This window comes from Natator depressus, chromosome 20 (genome assembly GCF_965152275.1).
Source record: "Natator depressus isolate rNatDep1 chromosome 20, rNatDep2.hap1, whole genome shotgun sequence".
NCBI lineage: Eukaryota > Metazoa > Chordata > Testudines > Cheloniidae > Natator > Natator depressus.
Window position 1 is genome coordinate 7869308 of NC_134253.1, and position 25885 is coordinate 7895192.

Below are 25885 nucleotides of genomic sequence, written 5' to 3' on the forward strand. Positions count from 1 at the left end.
CCTCCCCGGATGAGGCGATTACAGCCCCGCTCCCCTCAGTCCTGCAGGAGGACTTTAGGGCCCACCAGGAACTCCTGAAATGGTGGCATCAAGCCTCCACCTCCAGGCAGAGGAGGTGGAGGAGCCCTCGGACTCCCTATGTAATGTGCTGTCGTCTTCGGCACTGGGCAGGGTAGCCTTGCCTCTCAATGAAGGGGTGGCAAAAATTTCAAATGCCCTGTGGCAAACACCGGTCTCGTTGGCCCCCACCTCCAAGAGGGCAGAACACAAGTACTTTGTACCCGCCAAGGGACAAGAGTACCTATACACCCACCCGGCGTCCAACTCCCTGGTGGTCGAGTTGGTCAACCACAGGGAATGGCAGGGCCAGCCAGCCCCTACCGCGAAAAATAAAGATTCACGGAGGCTGGACTCTTTTGGAAGAAAAGTTTATTTGTCCTTGAGCTCCCACCTGGAGAAACCACCAGGCTCTCCTGGGCCGGTGTGTGATAGGAAGGAGTTCAAGGTGCTGGTGGAGGAGGGTACAGCGGTTGCCAGGGCAGCCCTGCAAGCAGCTTTGGATGCGGCGGACGTGGCCACGCAGTCCATGGCCTCCGCGGTGTCCATGAGATGGGCTTCGTGGCTCCTGCTGTCCAGGTTGTCCAGTGAGGCGCAAGCCGCCATGTAGGATCTCCCATTTGACAGCAAAGCTCTGTTTGCGGAACAATCAGATACAAAGCTGCATTGTACAAAGAACTCCCGCACGACCCTCCAGACTCTGGGCCTCTATGTCCCGGCTCCGGCTAAATCTAAGTTTAAGCCACAGCAGACTCCTTCTCAGGCCTCCACCCAAGATACGAGGCCACCTATAAGAAGGCGCGGGACTATAAAAGGCGCCCTCGGAGGCAGTCGAGGCCGGTCCCGCAACTTGGATCCTCCAAGGGCAAACAGGCGGGGAAAAGGCGATTTTGATGGAGGCGTTCTACTCCCGCTATTTCCTTATCCCAAAGGCCAAAGGGGGACTCAGGCCCATCCTGGACCTGCGAGGTCTGAACCAGTTTATGGTGAAGCTCAAGTTCCGCATGGTTTCCCTGGCCTCCATCATCCCCTCCCTGGATCCTGGGGACCGGTACGCTGCCCTCAATTTGCAGGACGCGTAGTTTCACATCCACATATTCGAGGGGCACAGGTGCTTCCTCCGTTTTGTGGTGGGACAGAATCATTACCAATTCACGGTCCTCCTACCTCCAGGAGGGCGGAATGCAAGTACTTTGTACCCACCAAGGGACACGAGTACCTATACACCCACCCGGCGTCCAACTCCCACCCGGTCTGTCCACGGCCCCCAGGGTATTTACAAAATGCATGTCAGTGGTAGCTGCCTACCTCAGACGGCGGGGGGGTCCAGATCTTTCCCTATCTGGATGATTGGCTGGTCAAGGGCTCCTCCAAGTTGCAGGTGAGGGGTCATGTGATGCTCCTCCTGTCCACGTGCACCGCCCTGGGCCTGTTGGTGAACAACACCAAGTCCACTTTAGTCCCGGTACAACGCATGGAATTTATCGGGGCACTCCTGGATGCTACGTCGGCCAGTGCCTCCCTCCCGCCAGACAGACTGGAGACCCTGAAAGGTCTCATCAACTCAGTCTCAAAGTTCCCGGTGACAACTGTCATGGAGTCCCCGGGCGATGCTCTGGAACTGCTCCCCATGAAGCCAGTCAGGAGTCTGGGGAAGTCTCCTTTCCGTGAGCAGCCTGTCTTCAGGACACACAGCTCACACAGCTTCCACCTTCCTGGGTCTGACCTCGGAGCATTCCGCATCCTCTGCCCCTCCGTGTGCTTCCCACAGCGAGTCTGCCCAGGCGGGGTCCTGGGGAAGCCAGAGGGTCCTGCCCCCCAACTTCGCAGTCAGACATGACTCTCAGCCAGCCAGTAAAACAGAAGGTTTATTAGACGACAGGAACATGGTCTAACACAGAGCTTGTAGGTACAGAGAACAGGACCCCTCAGCCGGGTCCATTTTGGGGGGGCAGTGAGCCAGACAACCACATCTGCACTTCACTCCACGTCCCCAGCCAGCCCCAACTGAAACTCTCTCCTGCCCCCCCTCCTCTGGGCTTTGTCCCTTTCCTGGGCCAGGAGGTCACCGGATTCCTTTGTTCTCCAACCCCTTTAGCTCTCACCTTGCAGGGGGGAAGGGCCAGGCCATCAGTTGCCAGGAAACAGGGTGTTGGCCATTCTCTGTGTCCAGACCCCTGCACACACCTATCCTCTAGGGCTCTGCAATGATCATACACCCTTATCCCACCACCTAGATACTTAAGAACTGCATAGGGGAAACTGAGGCACCCCCACACTATTCAGAGGAAACATTAAGAACAGTCCTGCTTCGTCACAACAACAGCCAGAGTTTGCCTGCAGCTCCTAGGTCACATGTCGGTGTGCACATACGTGGTCTGCCATACCAGACTCAGAATGAGGCCCCTCCAGCTCTGGTTGGCCTCGCAGTTCTCTCAGGCCACGGACAGGATGGATAAGGTCCTCACTGTGCCGGAATCTGTGCACACCTCCCTACGGTGGTGGTCCGCTCTGAACAATATGCCCCAAGGGATCCCATTTAGGGACAGGGCCCCGTCGTTGGAGCTGGTGTCTGCCGCGTTGGACCTGGGTTGGGGGGCCCATGTGGGGAACTTTCAGACCCAAGGCCTGTGGTCGGCTCAAGATCTGACCCTACATATAAACGTCAAGGAACTCAGGGCAATTAGACAAGCATGTACGGCCTTCCACTCGCACCTGCAGGGCAAGGTAGTCGGGATCCTCACAGACAACACTGCCTCGACGTTCTATATCAACAGGCAAGGCGGGGCCCGCTCCTCTGCCACAAAACCCTCAGGTTGTGGGACTTCTGTATAGCCCACAACATCCACCTGAAGGCCTTCCACCTCCTGGGCACCCAAAACGAGAGGCAGACCGCTCAAGCAGGGACTTCTCCTCGCAACACAAGTGGTCCCTCCATCGGGAAGTGGCCCACCAGCTCTTCCAATGGTGGGGAACTCCCCAGGTGGACCTGTTCGCAACTCGGCAGAACCGGCATTGTCCCTGGTTCTGCTCCAGGGCGGGCTGGGATCTCTGATGCCTTTACCCTGTCCTGGTCAGGCCGGCTTCTCTACGCCTTTCCCCCATTCACACTAATCAGCAGGGTCCTGGAGAAGATAAAGATGGACGGGGCCTGGGTCAACCTGATTGCCCTGGCATGTCCCATCAACATTGGTACGGGACCCTCGCAAGCCTAGCAGTATCTCCACCTTGGCCGTTGCCACCCCGCCCGGACCTGCTCTCTCAGGACCAGGGCCGCCGCCTCCATCCCAACTTAGCGGCTCTTCACCTCATGGCATGGCTGCTCAGCGGTTAGGTGGCGAGGAGAGGATGTGCTCCGAACAAGTTCGGCGCTTCCTCCTTGAAAGTAGACGGCCCTCCACACGCTGAGCCTATTTAGCAAAGTGGTCTAGTTTTTCTCGCTGGGCAGTGGACCAGGGTGTCTCCCCTGTGGCCACCCCGATCCAGCTTATCCTTAACTACCTCCTTCACCTGAGGGCCCAGGGCCTGGCACTCTCCTCAGTCAGGGTGCACCTGGCAGCCATATCGGCCTTCCATCTGCCAGTGCAGGGGCACACCGTATTTTCCCATGCTATGACTGGCCAGTTCCTCAAGGGATTAGACTGTCTTTTTTCGTATTCTAGACCCCGGTCCCACAGTTGGACCTGAACCTGGTGTTAGCTCGTCTCACGGTGCCCCCTTTTGAACCACTGGCCACGTGCTCCTGGTCTCACCCCTCATGGAAGGTGTCCTTCCTGATTGCAATCATGTTGGCCAGGCGAGTCTCGGAGCTCAGGGCCCTGACCTCTGAACCTTCGTACACGGTTTTTCACAAAGATAAAGTCCAGCTCCACCCACATCCTGCATTCCTACCGAAGGTGGTCTCCGCTTACCACTTGGGCCAGGACATTTTTCTACCAGTCCTCTGCCCCAAGCCCCACGCTTCCGGTGACGAGCGTCGCCTCTACACGCTGGACGTGCGCCGGGCTCTGGCTTTCTACCTGGAGCAGAACAAGCCGTTCAGGAAGTCCTCAAAGCTGTTTGTTGCCTCGGCTGAGCATGCGAGGGGCCAGCCGATTTCCATGCAGCAGCTCTCCAATTGGATCACTTCATGCATCCTTACCTGTTCTGGGCTGGCGGGTGTTCCCCTGCCACCCATTGTGAGGGCACACTCAATTCAAGTGCAGGCCTCGTCAGCTGCTTTCGTGGCCCACGTCCCCATCCAGGACATTTGTAGGGCCGCCACGTGGTCTTCGGTTCACACGTTCACCTCGCACTACGCTATCGTCCGCCAAACCAGGTTCAGCAGGGCTCAGCAGGGCTGTCCTCCATCCTGAGAACTTGTGAACTCCTACCCACCTCCAACAGATATAGCTTGGAATCTCCTATTGTGGAATACACACGAGCAATCACTCGAAGAAGAAAAGACAGTTACCTTTTCCGTAACGGGTGTTCTTTGAGATGTGTTGCTCATGTCTATTCCACATTCCCGCTCTCCTTCCCCTCTGTCAGAGTTGTCTGGCAAGAAGGAACTGAGGGTGGGGGGAACATGCAGCTCCCCTTATACCGCACCAGGCAGGCACCACTCCAAGAATTGCTGGGGCTCTCCCCCCTACGGGTACTGCTAGGGGAAAAACTTCCGGCACCGGTGCATGTGGCGAGTATGCACACCTATTGTGGAATAGACATGAGCAACACATCTCGAAGAACACCAGTTATGGAAAAGGTAACTGTTTTTTCCCCTTTGGCCTAAGGGATTTGCAGCTACTGTTGTTTCCATTAGGGGCAGGAATTGCTGCTCTGAGTCAGGTCTATTCTCAGTCTGGTTCTGGCTATTTATACAGGGGCCTGTTTCCCTGGACAGGGGAGGAACAAACAGCAGTTGCCAGGTTCCATACTCAGAAATCCCTGTCTGCCCCTCCCTCCAGTTCTGTGCCTAAGAAGCAACATCTCTGCTCCCTCCCAGGGACCTGCTCACAGCTCCTTCTGCCCCCATCCTCCCCTGCATCCCGCAAGCTGTCCCTGCATTTTCAGCCAGTGCCCTCTCTGCCCATGTGGCTCAGCTCTGAGCTGCCCCATGCCATAGCCAGTGCTTGTTTGAAGCTGGCTCTGCAGCCAGGGGCTGGCTGGCTTGCTTCTGGGGTCCCTGAAAGAGGGTCCTTGACATCCATTGGCTCTAATGACATTGGAGGTTCTCTGGATCCAGACCTGCCCCCCCACCCGCCCGCGCTGGGAGCTGGCAGCACCACCTAGCATCAGAGCACTGCCCTCAGGGCTGGCCAGGATGGGGCGTCTGCCTCACTCCTACCTCCAGTGCTGGAGGTGGCCAGTTCTGGGCTGGGACAGGGCCACAGGCTGTTCGGCCTCACAGCAGCAAGACCCAGCCACTCAGGGCAGGGTAGAAACGCTGGCACTAGCAGAAACTAAGCTGCGGAGCCAGAAGGAGCAATGGCTTCATTGGCAGGAATGGAGCTGGAAGCGGGTGGGGGGGCCCCTGTGTGTTGGATGTTGATTTAATGCCTCGCGGGGAAGGCGATTCCTCTGACAGCACGGCACCCCCTGCTGAGCGACCTGTGACACCTGATGGCACGGCGCCCGCTGCTGAGCCCCCTGTGCTCTGGGTCTGAGCTCAGCTGCCCAGCTAAGAGGCAGGGAAGTCCCTCTCCACCTAGGGCACTGGTGTGAGGCATCCGTGTCCCGGCGATTGGCTCAGTCTGTCCTTTTCAACAACCCGGCCAGGCTCAGCTCGGTGACGTTCATCTACATCTACATAAGACCTACATCTCTTAGCCTGCCCTGAATGCCAGCAGTGCTCCCCCTCCCCTGACAAACAGTGCCACACACAGGGGAAACTGAGGCCCACAGAGGGATCATAGTATTACAGAAAATTCCCACGTCATCACACCCTTCAGCACAGCACTCCCTAGAGCTGCATTGGGACCAGCCCTCACTGAGAGGGGCCAGTGCCCCCTACTGAGCCCCCTGCCCTGCTCCCTGCAGCATGGGGGTTTCCTGAATCACCCACACATGCCCAGATGCTCTGAACTCCCAGGTGTAGCAGTCTCCTTGGGCCTGGCATGGAGCTGACAGTGGGCGCAGTTCCAGCTCCCTGTGCACCAGGAGTGGACGGGTCCCTGGTCAGTGCCCCCTGAGCCCTGGCTCCTGAGAATGCCATGTTCCACGTCCTGCCCAATGCTCTGGCCCTAACCCTCCTCCCTCCCAGCAGGCCATCGTTGCTCACGCTTCTAAATTTAATCCAGAGACACTCAGGTTTTTCTGCAGTTTCATACCGGAGCTCTGAGCAGTCATACTGCTCCCTTACACATAATGCAACTCCCCTACCTTTTCTGCTCTGCCTGTCCTTCCTGAACAGTTTATATCCATCCATGACAGTACTCCAGTCATGTGAGTTATCCCACCAAGTCTCTGTTATTCCAATCACATCATAATTCCTTGACTGTGCCAGGACTTCCAGTTCTCCCTGCTTGTTTCCCAGGCTTCTTGCATTTGTGTATAGGCACTTGAGATAACTTGCTGTTTGTTCTGCTTTCTTGGTATGAGGCAGGAGCCCTCCCCTTTTGCGTTCTCCTGCTCGTGCTTCCTCCTGGTATCCCATGTCCCCACTTACCTCTGGGCTTTAGTCTCCTTCCCCCATGAACCTAGTTTAAAGCCCTCCTCACTAGGTTAGCCAGCCTGCTTGCGAAGATGCTCTTCCCACTCTTCGTTAGGTGGAGCCCATCTCTGCCTTGCGCTCCTCCTTCTTGGAACACCATCCCATGGTCAAAGAATCCAAAGCCTTCTCTCCGACACCACCTGCGTAGCCATTCGTTGACTTCCACTATTTGACGGTCTCTACCCGGGCCTTTTCCTTCCACAGGGAGGGTGGACGAGAACACCACTTGTGCCTCAAACTCCTTTATCCTTCTTCCACTGCATAGTCTGCAGTGATCCGCTCAAGGTCATTCTTGGCAGTATCACTGGTGCCCAAGTGGAGAAGCAGGAAGGGGTAGCGATCCGAGGGCTTGATGAGTCTCGGCAGTCTCTCCGTCACATCGTGAATCCTAGCTCCTGGGAAGCTGCAGACTTCTCGGTTTTCCCGGTCGGGGTGGCAGATAGATGACTCAGTCCCCCTGAGGGGAGAGTCCCCGACCACCACCACCCACCTCCTCCTTTTTGGAGCGGTGGTCGTGGAACCCCCATCCCTAGGACAGTGCATCTCATGCCTTCCAATCAGTGGAGTCTCCTTCTGTTCCCTTCCCTCAGCTGTATCATCTAGTCCACTCTCCGCATTAGTACCTGTGGAGAGGACGTGAAAACAGTTGATTACCTGTATCTGTGTTGCTGGTTCATGGACGCTCCCCTTTCTTCTTCTGGAGGTCACATGCTGCCAGATTTCTTCACCGTCCTCCTGTCCCCGCTGTGCAACCTGCTCTGAATCTTCAGAACATTGTGCCCGTTTGGCCATGAGTCCCGTTGGCCCCCCGCCCGGCCCTGCTCAGCCAATCACCACCTCCCCTCGGGACCTTTGTTGACTTACGTCAGTCATAGCACTCTTCCACTGCTGTGCTCCAGCTTGGTTGGCGCTCTTTGCGCCCGCCCCATAAGTGCCATCACATCATTGGTCAAGGGGATGTCCAGGGGGTGTGTCATAACCATACAGCTAAGGGTAGCCTAGAATTCCTCCTTACCTGTAAGGGGTTAAGAAGCTCAAATAAGCTGGTTGGCACCTGACCAAAGGGACCAGTGGGGAAAGAAGATACTTTCAAATCTTGGGTGGGGGAAGGCTTTGTGGTGTGTTCTCTGGGGAAAGTAGAGAAGTCTTAGGTCAAAAAAACTCCTTCTCCTACAAACCATCCTGTACAAGTCTCTGATATTACAAAAAGAGTAAGTAAATAAGGCAAGGCGCATTAGATTACCTTTTGTTTTCAACTTGTGAATTTTCCCTTTGCTAGAGGGAGGTTTATCCCTTTTTTTTTTGTAAGCGGAACTCCAAGTGGTGCTTTTCCCTGGTTCTTTGTTAAAATCACTTGGTGGTGGCAGCGTTACTTAAACCCAAGATATCAGGGAGATATCAGGGAGAATTTGTGCCTGGGGAGTTTTTAACCTAAGCTGGTAGAATAAGCTTAGGGGATCTTTCATGCGGGTCCCCATGTCTGTACCCAAGAGTTCAGAGTGGGGAGGGAACCCTCACAAGGTGGGATTTGGTGGGGACTCCATTCTGAGCGGTGGTGTGGTAAGGGGACCGGGCTGGGAGGGGGGTTGGATATGGACCAGGGGGTCTTGGGGGCCATCAGGGGATGGGGAATGGGGGCGTTGGATAGGGAGTGGGAGTCCCAGGGGGCTTGTCAGGGGGCAGGGGTGTGGCTAGGGGTTGGAACAATTGGGTTGGATAGTTGGTGGAGTCCTGAGGGTGATTAGGGGGCAGGGGGGTCTCTGGAGGGGGCGGTCAGGGGACAAGGAGCAGGGGGGGTTGGATGGGGCCGTCGGCAGGTGGGAGGGGGGTGTGTGGGAAGAGAGCTTGGCTGCCAGTGGGTGCTAAGCACCCACAGAGTCAGCACCTATCTCTCTGCTCCTACTCGACATTCCCGTTTATGGATCCCAGGATGGCACTAGTCCTTTTGGACACAGCATTGCATTGGGGGCTCATGTTCAGCTGATTGTCCACCACGACCCCCAAACCTTTCTCAGAGTAACTGCTTCCCAGGAGAGAGTCCCCCAGCCTGCAAATCTGGCCCACAGTCTTTGTTCCTAGATGTACACTTACATTTACCCATATTAAAATTAATAGTGTTTGCCTGCGCCCTGTTTACCAAATGGTTCAGATTGCTCCAAATCAATGACCTGTCCTGTCCTCTTCACTAGTTACCACTTCCCCAGTTTTTGTGTCATCTGCAACTTTATCAATGGTGATTTTATGTTTTCTTCCAGGTCATTGATAAAAATGTTAAATAATGCAGTGCTAAGAAACTAATCCCCGAGGAACCCCACTGGAAACACACCTGCTTGATGATTTCCCCTTTACAATTACATTTTAAGACCTAGCAGTTAGCCAGGATTTAAAGTGTGCCATGTTCATTTTGTATTGTTCTAATTTTTTCATCAAAATGTTCTGCAACTCTAAGCATATTCCATCAACACTATTACCTTTATCAATCAAATTTTTAATCTCATCAAAAAAGATATCAAGTTAGTTTGCCAGGATCAATTTTCCATAAGCTCATGTTGATTTGCATTAATTACATTCCCCTCTACTTCTTTATCAGTCAAGTGCTGTATCAGCCATTCCATTATCTTGCCTTGGAGCAATGTCCGACTGACGGGCATCGAATTACCCATGTCATCCTAATACCATTTTTAAAAATTGGCACAATAGAGTATTAGCTTTCTTTCAATCTTCTGGAACTTCCCCAGTGCTCTAAGACTTATTGAAAGTCAACATTAGCTCCTCAATCAATTGTTTTAAAACTCTTGGATGCAAGTTATCTGGACCTGCTGATTTAAAAACGTCTAACTTTAGTAGCTTCTGTTTAACATCCTCCAGAGATACTAATGGAATGGAAATAATGTTATTGTTACCATGTGATGAGACTATATCATCTGTTTTTTCCCCCAAATACAGAACAGAAATATTTATTGAACACTTCTGCCTCTTTTGCATTAATATTAATAATTCTACCATGTCTATCTGGTAATGGACCAGTACCATTGTCCAGATTCTTTTTGTTCCTAATATATTTAAAAAACTCCTATTCTCCTTAACTCTGCTGGCCATAGATGATTCTTTGTGTCCCTTTGCTTCCCTTATCAATTTTCTTCCATTCTTAACTTCTGATTTATATTCATGACTATTAATTTCCCGTTTTTTCCCTTTGTTACATAGGTTTTTTTTAATATTCATGCACACAACCATGCACATTCACATAAAAAGAGGTGCATCTGAATGCCTGCGCACGCGCGCACACACACACACACGCCCACACATGTATGCACCCTCTCACACATAAGTACACTCACACATGTGAACATGTATGCATGCACACACAGGATCTGGATACTGGTCCCAGAGCCAGGCTCTCTTTGGAAGCTGTTGATCTTGTGGGAGTTGGGAGGGGGAATCCCCATGAAGGGGTGTCACGGACTCACAGGACTTATGCTCTCTGGAGGGAGGGAAATAGCCTTTTGGGATGGAGTTGGTGCAACTGATTAAAAGAGCTTTAAACTAGGAACTCACAGGAGAGGTTGGGAGATGCTCATGTAATCTCCATGCCTGATTCGAATATTGACCTGGAGGAAAATCAAGAAAGAGAGGACACAGCAATGGAGAAGGGACCAGCAGTGGGTAGGAGAATGGACATTAAGAGGAAGGACAGTGCCGATACCATTCAGGAAGGCGATACTGGAAGCAGAATGACTGTACCCAATTGGGCGAGGAATGTGGGTGAAGCCAAGCAGCAGTAATTAAGATGCCTGTACACCAATGCAAGGAGGCTGGGTAACAAAATGGAGGAACTAGAGCTACTGGTGCAGGAAGTGAAACCAGACACTGTAGGGATAACAGAAACCTGGTGGAATAGGCATGACTGGAGTACAGGGATTGAAGGGTGTGTGCTGTTCAGGAGAGACAGAAACAAAGGCAAAGGTGGAGGAGTAGCACTGTGTGTTAATGATGAGGTAGCCTGTAAAGAAATTAGAAGTGATGGAATGGATAAGACTGAGTCTGTTTGGGCCAAAATCATTCTGGGGAAGAAGCTACCAGAAGTTCCCATGGGACAGTGCTTGGGATGTGCTACAGACCCTCAGGATCCGATCTGGATAAAGACCTCTTTAATGTTTTTGATGAAATAAATACTACTGGGAATTGTGTGATTATGGGAGACTTTTTCACTTCCCAGAGATAAATTGGAGGACAAGTGCTACTAACAACAGCAGGGGCCAGCTTTTCCTTGATGTGATAGCTGACAGATTTCTTCACCAAACTGTCCCCGAACCTACACAAGGTGATGTCATTTTAGATTTGGTATTGGTGAGCAGTGAGGCCCTCGTAGAAGAGCTGGTTGCAGGAGACAACTTTGGTTCTTGTGATCATGAGCTAATTCAGTTTAAACTACATGGAAGGATAAACAAAAATCGATCCACACTGAGGGGCCTTGATTTCAAAAGGGCAAACTTTAAATAATGAAGGGAATTAGGGATGTGGGCTGGACTGAGGAACCCAAAGATCTGAATGTGGAGGAGGCCTGGAATTACTTTGTCAAAGTTCAGAAGCTCTTTGAAGCCTGCATCCCAGGCCAGGGGAAAAATTTTGTGAGGAAGGGTTGCAGACCATGCTGGATGAACAAGCATCTCAAACAGGTGATTAAGAGAAAGCAGAAAGCCTATAAGGAATGGATGATGGGAAGGATCAGCGAGAAAAGCGACCTCTGGAGGGTCAGAAACTGTAGGGGAGAAGTGAGAACTGCCAAAAGCCAAGCACAATTGGACCTTGCAAAGGAAATTAAAACCAACAGTTAAAGGTTCTGTAGCCAAATAAATAAGAAGAAAACAAGGAAAGAAGAAGTGGAGCCGCTAAGCACTGAGGATGGGGTGAAGATTAAAAATAACACAGGGCAACACCGAAAAGAATACTTTGCCTCAGGTTTTAATAAGGATAACGAGGAGCTTAGAGGTAGTTGCATGGTGGCTGATGGGAATGAGGATATAGAGGTAGAGATTACCACACCCGAGGTGGAAGGCAAACTCAGATAGTTTAATGGGACTAAATTGGGTGGCCTGGATAATCTCCATCCAAGAATATTAGAAGAACTGGCACATGTAATTGAAATCCCAATAGCAAGGATTTTTACTGAATCTGTAATCATGAGGCGGGGGGCGGGGGGGGGGGGGAGCGTACCCTATAGCTGGAGAATTGCTAATATAGTTCCTATTTTTAAGAAAGGGAAAAAAGGTGATTCAGGAAACTACAGGCCTGTTAGTTGGACCTCAAGTGTCTGCAAGGTCTTGGAACAATTTTGAAAGAGAAAGTAGTTAAGGACATAAAGGTGAATGGTAATTGTGATAAAATACAACATGGTTTTACAAATGGTAGATCCCACCAGACCAACCTAATCTCCTTCTTTGAGAAGATAACGGATCTTTTAGACACAGGAAATGCAGTAGATCTAATCTACCTAGCATTTGATACAGTTCCACATGGGAAATTATTAGCTAAATTGGAAAAGATAGGGATTAATAAGAGAATTGAAAGGTGGATAAGGAACTGGTTAAAGGGGAGACTACAATGGCTCATAATGAAAGGCGATCTGTCAGACTGGAGGGAGGTTACTAGTGGAGTTCCTCAGTCAATCTTATATAACATTTTTATTACTGAGCTTGGCACAAAAAGTAGGAGTGCGTTGATACAATTTGCAGATGACACAAAGCTGGGAGGTGTTGCCAGTACCGAGGAGGACGGGAATCTCACACAAGAGGAGCTGGATGACCTTGTGAACTGGAGAAATAGAAATGGGATGAAATTGAATAGTGCGAAGTGCAAGGTCATGTATTTACAGACTAACAACAAGAAGTTTTGCTGTAAGCTGGGGATATATCAGTTGGAAGTGACAGAGGAGGAGAAAGACCTGGGTGTATTGTCTGATCACCGGATGACTATGAGCAGTCAATATGATGCGGCTGTGAAAAAGCTAATGCAGTCCTAGGATGCATCAGACGAGGTATTTCCAGCAGAGACAGGGACATGTTGGTACCATTATACAAGGCACTGGTGAGGCCTCGTCTGGAGTATTGTGTGCAACTCTGGTCTCCCATGTTTAAGAAAGATGAATTCAATCTGGAACAGGTGCAGAGAAGGGCAACTAGGATGATCCAAGGAATGGAAAGCCTACCTTATGAGAGGTTTCAGAGTAGCAGCCGTGTTAGTCTGTATTCGCAAACAGAAAAGGAGGACTAGTGGCACCTTAGAGACTAACCAATTTATTTGAGCATAAGCTTTCGTGAGCTACAGCTCACCTCATCAGATGCATTCAGTGGAAAATACAGTGAGGAGATTTATATACACACAGAACATGAAAAAACGGATGTTATCATACACACTGTAAGGAGAGTGATCACTTAAAATGAGCTATTACCAGCAGGAGAGCGGGGGGGGAGAAAACCTTTTGTAGTGCCCCTCCACCCCCACGAACATGATACAGTTCTGTGGTGACCTGGAATCCTATTTTCGACGTCTCCGACTCAAGGAATATTTCCAACACACCTCTGAACAACATACTAATCCACAGAGACCTTCCTACCAACACTACAAAAAGAAGGATTCTGGGTGGACTCCTCCTGAAGGTCGAAACCACAGACTGGACTTCTACATAGAGTGCTTCCGCCAACGTGCACGGGCTGAAATTGTGGAAAAGCAGCATCACTTGCCCCATAACCTCAGCCGTGCAGAACACAATGCCAGTCACAGCCTCAGAAACAACTCTGACATCATAATTAAAAAGGCTGACAAAAGAGGTGGTGTCATCATCATGAATAGGTTGGAATATGAACAAGAGGGTGCTAGGCAGCTCTCCAACACCACTTTCTACAAGCCATTACCCTCTGATCCCACTGAGGGTTACCGAAAGAAACTACAGCATTTGCTCAAGAAACTCCCTGAAAAAGCACAAGAACAAATCTGCACAGACACACCCCTGGAACCCCAACCTGGGGCATTCTATCTGCTACCCAAGATCCATAAACCTGGAAATCCGGGACGCCCCATTATCTCAGGCATTGACACCCTGACAGCAGGATTGTCTGGCTATGTAGACTCCCTCCTCATGCCCTGTGCTACCAGCTCTCCCAGCTATCTTCGAGACACCACTGACTTCCTGAGGAAACTACAATCCATTGGTGATCTTCCTGAAAACACCAGCCTGGCCACTATGGATGTAGAAGCCCTCTACACCAACGTTCCACACAAAGATGGACTACAAGCTGTCAGGAACAGTATCCCCAATAACGTCACGGCAAACCTGGTGGCTGAACTTTGTGACTTTGTCCTCACCCATAACTATTTCACATTTGGGGACAATGTAGACCTTCAAATCAGCGGCACTGCTATGGGTACCCGCATGGCCCCACAGTATGCCAACATTTTTATGGCTGACTTAGAACAATGCTTCCTCAGCTCTCGTCCCCTAACGCCCCTACTCTACTTGCGCTACATTGATGACATCTTCATCATCTGGACCCATGGAAAAGAAGCCCTTGAGGAATTCCACCATGATTTCAACAATTTCCATCCCAACATCAACCTCAGCCTGGACCAGTCCACACAAGAGATCCACTTCCTGGACACTACGGTGCTAATAAGCGATGGTCACATAAACACCACCCTATACTGGAAACCTACTGACCGCTATTCCTACCTACATGCCTCCAGCTTTCATCCAGACCACACCACACGATCAATCGTTTACAGCCAAGCTCTACGATACAACCACATTTGCTCCAACCCCTCAGACAGAGACAAACACCTACAAGATCTCTAACAAGCATTCTTAAAACTACAATACCCACCTGCTGAAGTGAAGAAACAAATTAACAGAGCCAGAAGAGTGCCCAGAAGTCACCTACTACAGGACAGGCCCAACAAAGATAATAACAGAACGCCACTAGCCATCACCTTCAGCCCCAACTAAAACCTCTCCAACGCATCATCAAGGATCTACAACCTATCCTGAAGGACGACCCATCTCTCTCACAAATCTTGGGAGACAGGCCAGTCCTTGCCTTCAGACAGCCCCCCAACCTGAAGCAAATACTCACCAGCAACCACACACCACACAACAGAACCCCTAACCCACGAACCTATCCTTGCAACAAAGCCCGTTGCCAACTGTGTCCACATATCTATTCAGGGGACACCATTATAGGGCCTAATCACATCAGCCACACTATCAGAGGCTTGTTCACCTGCACATCTACCAATGTGATATATGCCATCATGTGCCAGCAATGCCCCTCTGCCATGTACATTGGTCAAACTGGACAGTCTCTACGTAAAAGAATAAATGGACACAAATCAGATGTCAAGAATTATAACATTCATAAACCAGTCAGAGAACACTTCAATCTCTCTGGTCACTCGATTTCAGACCTAAAGGTCGCAATATTAGAATAAAAAGACTTCAAAAACAGACTCCAACGAGAGACCGCTGAATTGGAATTAATTTGCAAACTGGATACAATTAATTTAGGCTTGAATAGAGACTGGGAGTGGATGGGTCATTACACAAAGTAAAACTATTTCCCCATGTTTATTTTCCCCACTCCCCACTGTTCCTCGGATGTTCCTGTTAACTGCTGGAAATGGCCCACCTTAATTATCACTACAAAAGGTTTTCTCTCCCCCTCCCCACCCCAGCTCTCCTGCTGGTAATAGCTCATCTTAAGTGATCACTCTCCTTACAGTGTATATGGTAACACCCATTTTTTCATGTTCTGTGTGTATATAAATCTCCTCACTGTATTTTCCACTGAATGCATCCGATGAAGTGAGCTGTGGCTCATGAAAGCTTATGCTCAAATAAATTGGTTAGTCTCTAAGGTGCCACTAGTACTCCTTTTCCTTTTACCTTATGAGAGGAGACTCAAAGAGCTTGGCTTGTTCAGCCTAACCACACGAAGGCTGAGGGGAGATCTGATTGCTGTCTATAAATACATCAGAGGGATAAATACTGGGGAGGGGGAGGAGTTATTTAAGTTAAACGCCAATGTGGACCCAAGAACAAATGGCTACAAACTGCCCATCAGTAAGTATAGGCATGAAATTAGATGGTTTCTAACCATCAGAGGAGTGAATTTCTGGGACAGCCTCCCAAGTGGGGGCAAAAAACGTGACTTCAAGACTGAGCTTGATAAATTTATGGAGGGGATGGTATGATGAGATGGCCTACAATGGCATGGAGCTGATCTGGGACTGCTAGCAGCAAATATCCCCCACAGCAGGTGATGGGGCACTGAGTGGGGGGGGGCTCTGAGTTACTACAGAGAATTCCTTCCCAGGTGTCTGGCTGGTGGGGCTTGCCCACATGCTCAGAGTCTAACTGATTGCCAGATTTGGGATTGGGAAGGAATTTTCCCCCGGGTCAGATTGGCTGAGGCCCTGGGAGGTTTTTAGCCTTCCTCCACCACATGGGGCCCTGGTCACTTGCAGGTTTAAACTAGTGTAAATGATGAATTCTCTGTAACTTGAAGTCTTTAAACCAGGCTTTGAGGACTTCAATAACTCAGCCAGAGGTTAAGGGTCTATTCCAGGAGTGTGAGGTGAGGTTCTGTGGCCTGCAATGTGCAAGAGGTCAGACTAGATGGTTATGATGGTCCCTTCTGACCTTAAAGTCTATGAATCTATGAGAGAAAGGTCTGATACCATTCAATGGCTGGAATTTGAAGCTAGACAAATTCAAACTGGAAATAATGTGTAAATCTTTGACAGTAAGGGTAGTTAACCATTGGAACAATTTACCGAGGGTTGTGGTGGATTCTCCATCACTTACCATTTTAAAATCAAGATTGGAGGTTTTTCTAAAAGCTCTGCTCTAGGAATTATCTTGGGGCAGGTCTCTGGCCTGTGTTATACAGGAGGTGAGACTAGTTGACCAAAATTGCCCCTTCTGGTCTCAGAATCGCTGAGTGTGTGTTTGTGTGTGCATGGATGTGCTGCGAATGTGCATGTGTGTGTGGATGGGGCTTCAGAGTAACAGCCGTGTTAGTCTGTATTCGTAAAAAGAAAAAAGAAAAGGAGTACTTGTGGCACCTTAGAGACTAACCAGTTTATTTGAGCATGAGCTTTCGTGAGCTACAGCTCACTTCATCGCATGCATAGCATATTGTGGAAACTGCAGAAGCACAATATGCTATGCATCCGATGAAGTGAGCTGTAGCTCACGAAAGCTCATGCTCAAATAAACTGGATGGGGCTTGTGTGCTGCAGGTTCTCAGCTCCTTTCCCAACGGGACTGTCAGGGTTCCCTCCCCACTCTGAACTCTATGGTACAGACGTGGGGACCCACATGAAAGACCCCCTAAGCTTATTTCTACCAGCCTAGGTTAAAAACTCCCTAGGCACAAATTCGCCCTTGTACCTTGGGTTTAAGTAACGCTGCCACCACCAAGTGATTTAACAAAGAACCATGGAAAAGCATCACTTGGAATTCCTCTTCCCCCAGCAATCCTCCCTAGCCCTTACACCCCCTTTCCTGGGGAGGCTTGAGAAAAATATCCCAACCAATTGGTTACAAAGTGATCAAAAACCCAAACCCCTGGGTCTTGGAACAATGGAAAAATCAGTCAGGTTCTTAAAAGAAGGATTTTATTTAAAGTAAAGGTAAAAGAATCACCTCTGTAAAATCAGGATGGTAAATAGTTTACAGGGTAATCAGATTCAAAACACAGAGGATTCCCATCTAGGTAAAACTTTAAAGTTACAAAAAACCGGGATAAACCTCCCTCTTAGCACAGGGAAAATTCAAGTTACAGAAAACAGGAATAAACCTCCCTCCTAGCACAGGAAAAATTCAAGCAAAACAAAAGATAAACTAATCCACCTTGCCTGGCTTACCTATACTGGTTGCAATATTGGAGACTTGAATTAGGATGGGTTGGAGAAGATGGATTTCTGTCTGGCCCCTCTCAGTCCCAAGAGAGAACACACACACACAAACAAAGAGCACAAAAAAAAAACCTCCCAGCAAGATTTGAAAGTATCTTCTTTCCCCATTGGTCCTGTTGGTCAGGTGCTAACCCGGTTATCTGAGCTTCTTAACCCCTTACAGGTAAGGAGGAATTCTAGGCTACCCTAAGCTGTATGTTTATGACAGGGACCATTGTCCTGTCTCAGAGCAGTCCTGTGCATGCGCCCACCACCTCTAGGGAGCTTGCAGGGGGAGATGTGGTCAGTGCTTGGGTAGGACCCTTCCCGAGTAAATGCAGCAGTGGGTGAGTGGGATGGCTGAGTCTGTAGAGGGTGCTGTGCTCCAGGGAGTGGAGCAGAGTTGCAGAGTTCCTCCAGTGCATCTGTATTTGCAAAAAGAAAAGGAATACTTGTGGCACCTTAGAGACTAACCAATTTATTTGAGCATAAGCTTTCGTGAGCTACAGCTCACTTCAAGGAATGCATCCGATGAGGTGAGCTGTAGCTCACGAAAGCTTATGCTCAAATAAATTGGTTAGTCTCTAAGGTGCCACAAGTACTCCTTTTCTTTTTCCAATGCATCGGTTAGTCTATAAGGTGCCACAGGACTCTTTGCCTCCTCACAGGCTTCCCCTTGGCCTGCAGAGACTGAGAGGCATTGCCGAGAAGCTGCTGCTGTCTCTTGGGCCAGAGGTGCCTGCCTGTCATTGCTGGGTGCAGCCTGTCGGGGTGAACGAGGCCACGCAGCCTTGTAAATGTTCCCCACCCTGCTGTGACTCAGCCTTGCCACTCACGCTGGGCTGCGTATAATTAGCTGTTTGCAAAGAAGTGGGGGGTCATTTTACCAATGGGGAAACCGAGGCAGGAAGAGGGGAAGAAACTCACCCAAGGTCACCCAGTGAGTCAGCAGCAGAGCCAGGGACAGAATCCAGGAGTCCTGCCTCCTTGGGCTAGAGCTCAGAGCCAGCTGCTCCCAAAGGCCAGGATCCTGGAGCTGTTAGAGAATCTCCCTTAGCAGTGGAGGGGGTATGATCTACAGCTCAGCTGTTCCAATCTGCTGCCCCCACAGTGGGCAGTGGTCTCTCTCTCTCTCTCTCTCTCTCTCTCTCACACACACACAGAGAGCTAGCTCACTGCAGTCTGGACAAGCCCCTTGAGGGAAAGGGGGCAGGGACTGGCTGGCAGAGCTGGTGCGGCGCAGCGTCCAGGCCCCATTTCCCACCCCGAGAGGCAGATATGCCCCCCCGCACTGTTCCCTTTGGTCCTGCCACCCTCGGGAGGTGTCTGGTCCCTGCACTGCAGGCAGAGGGTTAATAGGACATGTCTGGGCCCATTAATCTTCTTACCCTCTTGGGCAGGGAGGCCACGATGGGGGAAGTGGGGCGGTGGGGGGTACGTGGCTGGTACTGAGCCTCTGTGGAATGCTAAACCCAGTGCCTGGGGATTAACCTTTTGCTGCAGGGCCTGGGAGGTGAGGAAGTGGCAGGGGCTGCTGGCCACGGGGAAGCCTCATCTCAGGCCAAGCAGCTGCCCCCTCCCTGGCTCTGGCCAGGGCCTGGCAGATGGGGTAGGAGCCTGGAGGGGGCTGGGGCAGGTTGGGAGAGGGCATGGAGGTATTGTGGGTGACTTGTAAGGGGCTTCTCTGGACCCTGCTATGCTGGGGGACACACCATGCCCAGCCCTCCCCCCCCCGAAACTCACTGCTCAGCCCCATCCCTAAAACTCACCACCATGGCACCCCTCACCTGCCCCACAGCCACCCCCAAACTGACTCCCCACCCCCTCCACTAAAACTCACTCCCCACTCCTAAGCTTCCCCCAGCCTAACTTCCCCCTCAGCCCCTACCATCCCTTCCTTCCCTTGCATTACCCCCCCTCCCTGCCCCCACTGGCCCGTGGGTCCCTTGGGCACTGGTCCAGCCCCGACAGCCCTGTGGGTTGAGCAGTGTAAAGGGCACAGCCCTGCCGGGGAGGCTCCCTGCCCAAAACCCACATGCCGTGCACCCCTCGGTGTCCTGATGGGCAAAGACTCTATTCCCGTGCACCCCAAGTGCATCCATTTCCCAGAGTCACACAGGGAGAGAGGGGCAGAGCTGGGATAGAACCCACAAGTCCTGACTTCCAGCCCCCCCACCCCTGCTCTAACCACTAGACACCACTCCCATCCCACAGCTGGGGAGAGAACCCAGGAGTCCTGTGCCCTGACCCTAAACCTGTGCTCCTTTGTGATATCCCCTAGGGCCACCAGGTGTTGTCTCCACCCACATCCCAGGCCTCGACCTGTCCTCCTCCAGAGGCTGCCAGAGAGCAGGGGTGACAGCCCCCCCACAGCCAGGGGTAGGTGGGCCTGGCTTCCCCCCTGGGAGGGCACCAGCACGGGGTAAAGAGATGGGGAAGGAGTAGAGCCCAGCAGCCTCCTCTTGTGGGAGGGATAAGGAGGAGATGGTGGGTCAGGCAGGGCTCGGCCCTCTGGCTGGGCAGGGGGCAGGCCGGGATAGCTCTAATCCCTTTGGTCAGGAGTCGGAGGCGGGGGGAATCTCATTCTGGATTTGCTGCTGAGGCCCTGTGGTAGGCCTGAGCCTATTCCCAACCGGGCACAGTTCGGCATGTGTTTGCCCCATCTCCTGTAGGGGGAAGATAGGGGAGAGGTCTCCTGCCCCTCTGCAGACATTGGATGCCAGTGTCCTCTGCTTAGTGTCTCTAGGGAAGGATGGCACCTCCCAATTTCAATTCGTGTGCTGGCCTAGCCCTGGAGCAGCACCCTCGCCCGCACACAGCTCCCAGCTGCGGAAGAACGGGTGGGAAGCAGCCTAGGTGGACTAAACATTGATCCAGTTGAGGTAGCGGGCTTGACTCAGCAGGCTCCTGCAGAGAGACTGCCAGTGCTCCAGGATTCAGAGGCCAGCCGGACTGTGGCTGCAACTGACCCCCAGCCACCCAATGCCAGAGATGGAGGAGAGACCCCACCTGGGCCTGGCTCCCTGGGCATTCCTTAGCTCAGGTCCAGCTGACCAGGCCCCAGAACCATCCCCTGACGCCAACCGTCATATTGGGGAGTTATCCAAAAGCCTCTTCTCCATGCACCGGGGCTGGGCACTATGGGCAGACACCACAGGGCTCCCAGAATGCACTGGGGCTGGGCACTATGGGCAGGCACCGCAGGGCTCCCAGAATGCACTGGCTTAGGGCACAATGGGGGGCTGCCTCAGGGCTCCCAGAATGCACTGGGTCTGGGCACTATGGGAAAGCACTGCAAGGCTCCCAAATACACTGCTGCTGCCATGGCTGCGGTTTGTGGCTGCCCCAGAATGGCTCTGATGAAATGGAGCCCCCAGGGATGAGCAAGGGTCCCTGCCACGGCCTGACCCTCTGCTGTGCTCCAGCACAAAGATGGGGCTGGCTTCCCTAAGCCAGGCCCTGCCCGTCTGCCTCAGCCACTTGGGGCAAGGTCTGGGCTGGGGAGTGGGGAGCAGAGGGGGACGCCCCATCCAGAAGCAAAACAAGGGAGTGATGTTGTGTGGGGAGGGGTGGGCGTTGGCTGCCTGGGCTCGCCTGCAAGGCGGCGGAATGCGGTCCATGTGCCGGGGGGCGGGCACACCGGCATGTGCTGCCAAACATGCCGACTGGGAAACATCATTGTCCCCGATTCTCCCAGCCCCACCCGCCCTCTCCCCCGACCGGCAGTGCTCGCTCTGCCAGTGACATGCAGCCCCCTCTGGGACAGGATGTGCCAGCCGCCTGGCCCGATGGGGGATGGGTTTGGGGGTGGCTGCTAATTACCTGACCTGGAACCTGGCCAGGGCTCCGGGAGTAATACCCCTCCCCTGGCAAAGGGGCCATGGCTGCAGTAACCCTTTGTTCCCTGGAGAATGTGCCCTTCCTGAAGCCAGCTCTGTCTGGCCCCCTTTCTGGGGGTCACCCTGATCCCCCCCAACCCCCAGACTCACCTGCTACCTCTCCCACACCCCTGGCTCCCACACTCCTTGAATCCAAAGACTTCTGCTATGCCCCATCCCTCTCTAGCTTTTCCTGTTATCCCTGCCCCTCACACCTCTCCAGTCCAAAGGCTCCTGCTAACCCTTCCCTGCACCTGTGCAGATCCCCCCCACAATCCAAGCTACCTGGGTAGCCCTCCCCAATACCTGTCTCCCTTTGGAGCCCCTTCCCCAGTCCCAGCAGCTCTGGGGTTTGCCAGGCGCTCACCCCCTCTGTTCCCCACACTCCTCCTGCCCAGGGAGCTCTGGCCCATGCTGATGCCCCTTAGCCAGCGCTCTGGCTCTCGACCCCCAGGGTATAGCATCCCTGCCCCTGAGAGTATATGATCAAGGAGGAATAAATTCTGAAATTATATCTTGGAGGCTCCTTCAGGCTCCCTGAACCATCCCCGTTGTGCTGCTCCTCTCAGCTTAGTGCATCCCCCCCCCAGGGCTCTCTGCACCGACCCCACTGCGCTGCTCCTGTCAGCCGAGTGCATCCCACCCCCAGGGCTGCCTGCACCCCCTGTGCTGACCCCACTGAGCTGCTCCTGGCTGCTGAGTGCATCCCCCACCCCCAGGGCTCCCTGCAGCCCCGTGCCATCCCAGCTGTGCTGCTCCTGTCGGCCTGGGGGGGTGCAGGAAGCCATGGTGGGGAATGGGGAGGGCCCATGGTGGGGGGGGGTTGTCCTGACCTTGCTTGGGGATAGGGAGTAGCAGGAGGTTTGGAATTCAAGAGGGGTGGTGGCCAGGTGTGGGAGGGGTAGCAGAAGAGTCTGGGGAGGAGGTGGGGGGCAGCGGCATGACCCCAGACTGGGGGCTAGACAGAGCTGGCTTGAGAAAGGGCTCATTCCCCAGGGAGCAAAGGGTTAACGTGCCCATGGCCCCTTTGCAAGAGGGGCGTTACCCCCAGAGCCTGGGCTCCAGTGCCAGCCCAAGTGTCTACACTGCAATTTTATAGCCCCGCAACCTGAGTCAGCTGACCAGGCCAGCCATGGCCAGGCCGTGGGTCTGTTATTGCAGTGTAGACGCACCCTGTAACTCTGAAGCGCCTAGGGCCTGGGCTGCAGCTGTTCACACTAGAGAAACGCAGCACCGCAGCTTGCTCCGGCGTGACCGAACCAGCGCAAGCTGCAGCGGTGCCACGTCGATGCCAGCCACCTACCTTGGGGCTCTGGGCCTAGGCAGGCTGCGTCCTCCCACAAGCCTCAGCTCAGATCCTGGCTCTTTGCACTCACTGACGTGGGATATTTGGCTCGTCCCTTTGCCAGCTTGAATGGCTCTGCCCTGCTGTGTGTCAGCGGCAGGGGCTATGCCCTCAGTCCCTGGGACAGGACAGAATGGACAGCTCCTGCGGCTGATCAGCAGCACCCCCCCCCCCACACACACACCCCCCAACCAATGAATGGATGGATGGAGTCCTCTGCCCCCTCCGCTCCTCTTGGCTGGGGCTCTGCCAGGGGCCAGTCAGTGGCTGGTTGGGGGGGGGGGGTGGAGAAGAGGATGCCTGGGAGGGGGAGGAGCTGGAGTTTCCTGCTTTCCTCCATGTCTTGCCCCATTTCACGGTTTCCTCCTGAAGCTGCACCAAGGGTTCCCTTCTCTCACGGCTCCTTCTAGGAAGTGATCTGGGCCCAGGCAGCCCTCTAGGCCCCTCCACGTAGGCTCCCCCATGTAGCACATCCCTCCAAAAGAGATGGGGGTAGGGGTGCTGACAAATGGCTTCACTTGGCATTGGGCAGCCTTGCCTTAACTACCCATTCTGCCTTCTCTCCGATCCCAGACAGGGAAGGGGGGGGGGGAAGAAAACACCTGCTGCTGAGCCCCGTCCCCCCAGGAAAGCCAGTTGACTTGTTCAGCAGGCACATGGGGGAGTCCTCAACCACTGATATCGTCCTTTGTGCTTTTCAGGGGATTCCCAAGGGCCAAGCCAATTCAATCCTCCATAAAACCTGGGTTTCAGCTCTTTGTTTTCTGCATGCTGTGTGTGTGTGTGTGTGTGTGTGTCTCTCTCTCTCTCTCTCTCTCTCTCTCTCTCTCCCCCGTCACAGCCTGGACTTTTGGAGTCAGTTCAGGTCAGGACATTTTTGTGATAGCTCGAAAGGTTGACCGGGATGCAAAGCCTGCTGCCCACCCAGCTCTCGCTGCAGGGAAGACCTCAGGGCAGCGATGCTGAGATTGATGGTAGAACACGTGGGAGTCCTGTGGCACCGGCGCCTCAGCCCTGCCTCGACGTGCCCGGCCAACTCTGTCATCAAGGTTCTCAGGATGAGAAGCAGCAGCCGCACCCGGCATGCTAGCCCCTGGCGCTGAGCTCAGCAGTGCTCCAGCAACAGGCTTGGAGTCCGCTTGGCCTAGGATGGGGATCCCTCCATGGAGTGAATCAATGCTGTGGGGAGCAGAGTTGGGGCTCACTAGGTGGTGGTCTCCCTAGGGTCAGTGCTGCCCCCAATGTGAAGTGGGGGGCACTGTGCTGCAATGGTCTCAAGTTGCAATGGGGGAGGTTTAGATTGGATATTAGGAAAAACTTTTTCACTAAGAGGGTGGTGAAACACTGGAATGCGTTACCTAGGGAGGTGGTAGAATCTCCTTCCTTAGAGGATTTTAAGGTCAGGCTTGACAAAGCCCTGGCTGGGATGATTTAACTGGGAATTGGTCCTGCTTCGAGCAGGGGGTTGGACTAGATGACCTTCTGGGGTCCCTTCCAACCCTGATATTCTATGATTCTAAGGAGTAGGGTGAGGGCTCAATAGGGGGTGCTCTTCCCTTGCAGTCAGTGCTGACCCCAATGCCCCAGCATGGTGCTAAGGGGTGCTGTGCTGCAGGGTGGGGGGGGTTCATACTATTCCCAATACTCTAGTGAGGGTCTGGTTAATGAGAAGGTTTTAGCCTCAGCTAAAACAATGCCATGGAGCTTTCCTTGGGGCCCTACTTCCTGCCCCAATTCCAGTGGCGACAATTCTACCCTCCTGAACGTCCTGAGCAGTTAGCTACGGGATCCCTCTCTCTGGGTCATATCACTGCAGCTGTTCAGCAGCTGCCAGGCCAGACCCTGTTCCAGTCCAGAGGTGACTGCATTTCAGTGACAGTGCAAAGCGAGACCTGTGAGAAGGCAGCACATGGCTTTGGGTGCTACTGGAAGGCAGGTTATTAGCCAGCTCGTTTGGTGGCCTTCTGCACGAGGCCAGTTTAGTGGGTCTCATCTCAGGCGTCCACTTGCCCAAAACCCACATTCGCTAGCTGAGCCCCAGTAGAGAGGCCAAGGGCTGAATGGGCTGGGGAGCCTAACCTTCCACTGCCCACTTGGGCAGGTTGGAAGGGGATAACATGACTGAACTATTGTGCAGAGGGGTTCAGCTTGTCCAGGAAGCACAGGCTGGGAAAAAAGGGAGGAGTTGCATTGTACATAACACTCGCTCTTATAAACCACACAAAAATTCTCTGTTACTCGCACACTCTAGGGGCACCCACCCTTGCCCTGTTCCTAGGGCTCAAGCACAACCCTGTTAATTTAGGCACCACACTTACCCTTCTTTGCACTCTGGGGGTTTGTAGGGTCTTTTACCAGTGAAAGAGCCTTACACAGTAATTAACAATCACCAAAACAGAATACACACGCTATGCATACAATGCTCACCACTCGCAATAAGGCAGAAACTTTTCCCTGCTGGCCAGTCAGGATCAGATCATCTGGGGGCTCCAGCTTCTGCACAATGTGATTGGCAGCGTGTGAGGTCTGGCAGCTCTGGAACCAACTACCGGACAAAGTCCCAAGATCAAAGAATTTCCTTTTGGACCCCAGTTTATATAGTGAAACTTGAACCTTGCTTAGCTCTACCTTAATCAATCATTTTACTAAGAAATTCTAACATATTGTAACAAAATTCTCTAACAAATCATAACCCACCACCTTAATGGATTTACACTTAGCAAAATTATGTAACTAGACAGAGATCATACCAACAAACAATAGAGAAGTGGGGACCATAAAGAAATGAGAATTTCACAACTGCAACCAGAAAAGGAGGACTTGTGGGACCTTAGAGACTAACCAATTTATTTGAGCATGAGCTTTCGTGAGCTACAGCTCACTTCATCGGATGCAACCTTTTCTGGTTGCGAATACAGACCAACACGGCTGTTACTCTGACAACTGCAACCGTTGATAAGT

At 52.4% G+C, this 25885-nt stretch overlaps 1 long non-coding RNA gene across 1 annotated transcript; it reads right to left on the bottom strand.

Moving 5' to 3' along the window:
- Positions 1-453: 453 nt before the first annotated feature.
- Positions 454-25447, bottom strand: LOC141975089 (uncharacterized). Its single transcript, XR_012635851.1, has 5 exons — positions 25352-25447; positions 7613-7763; positions 7239-7371; positions 1366-1486; positions 454-691 (listed from the first exon to the last, which is right to left on the bottom strand). It is a non-coding gene; the product is annotated as an uncharacterized LOC141975089 (long non-coding RNA).
- Between the last annotated feature and the right edge of the window lie 438 nt (positions 25448-25885).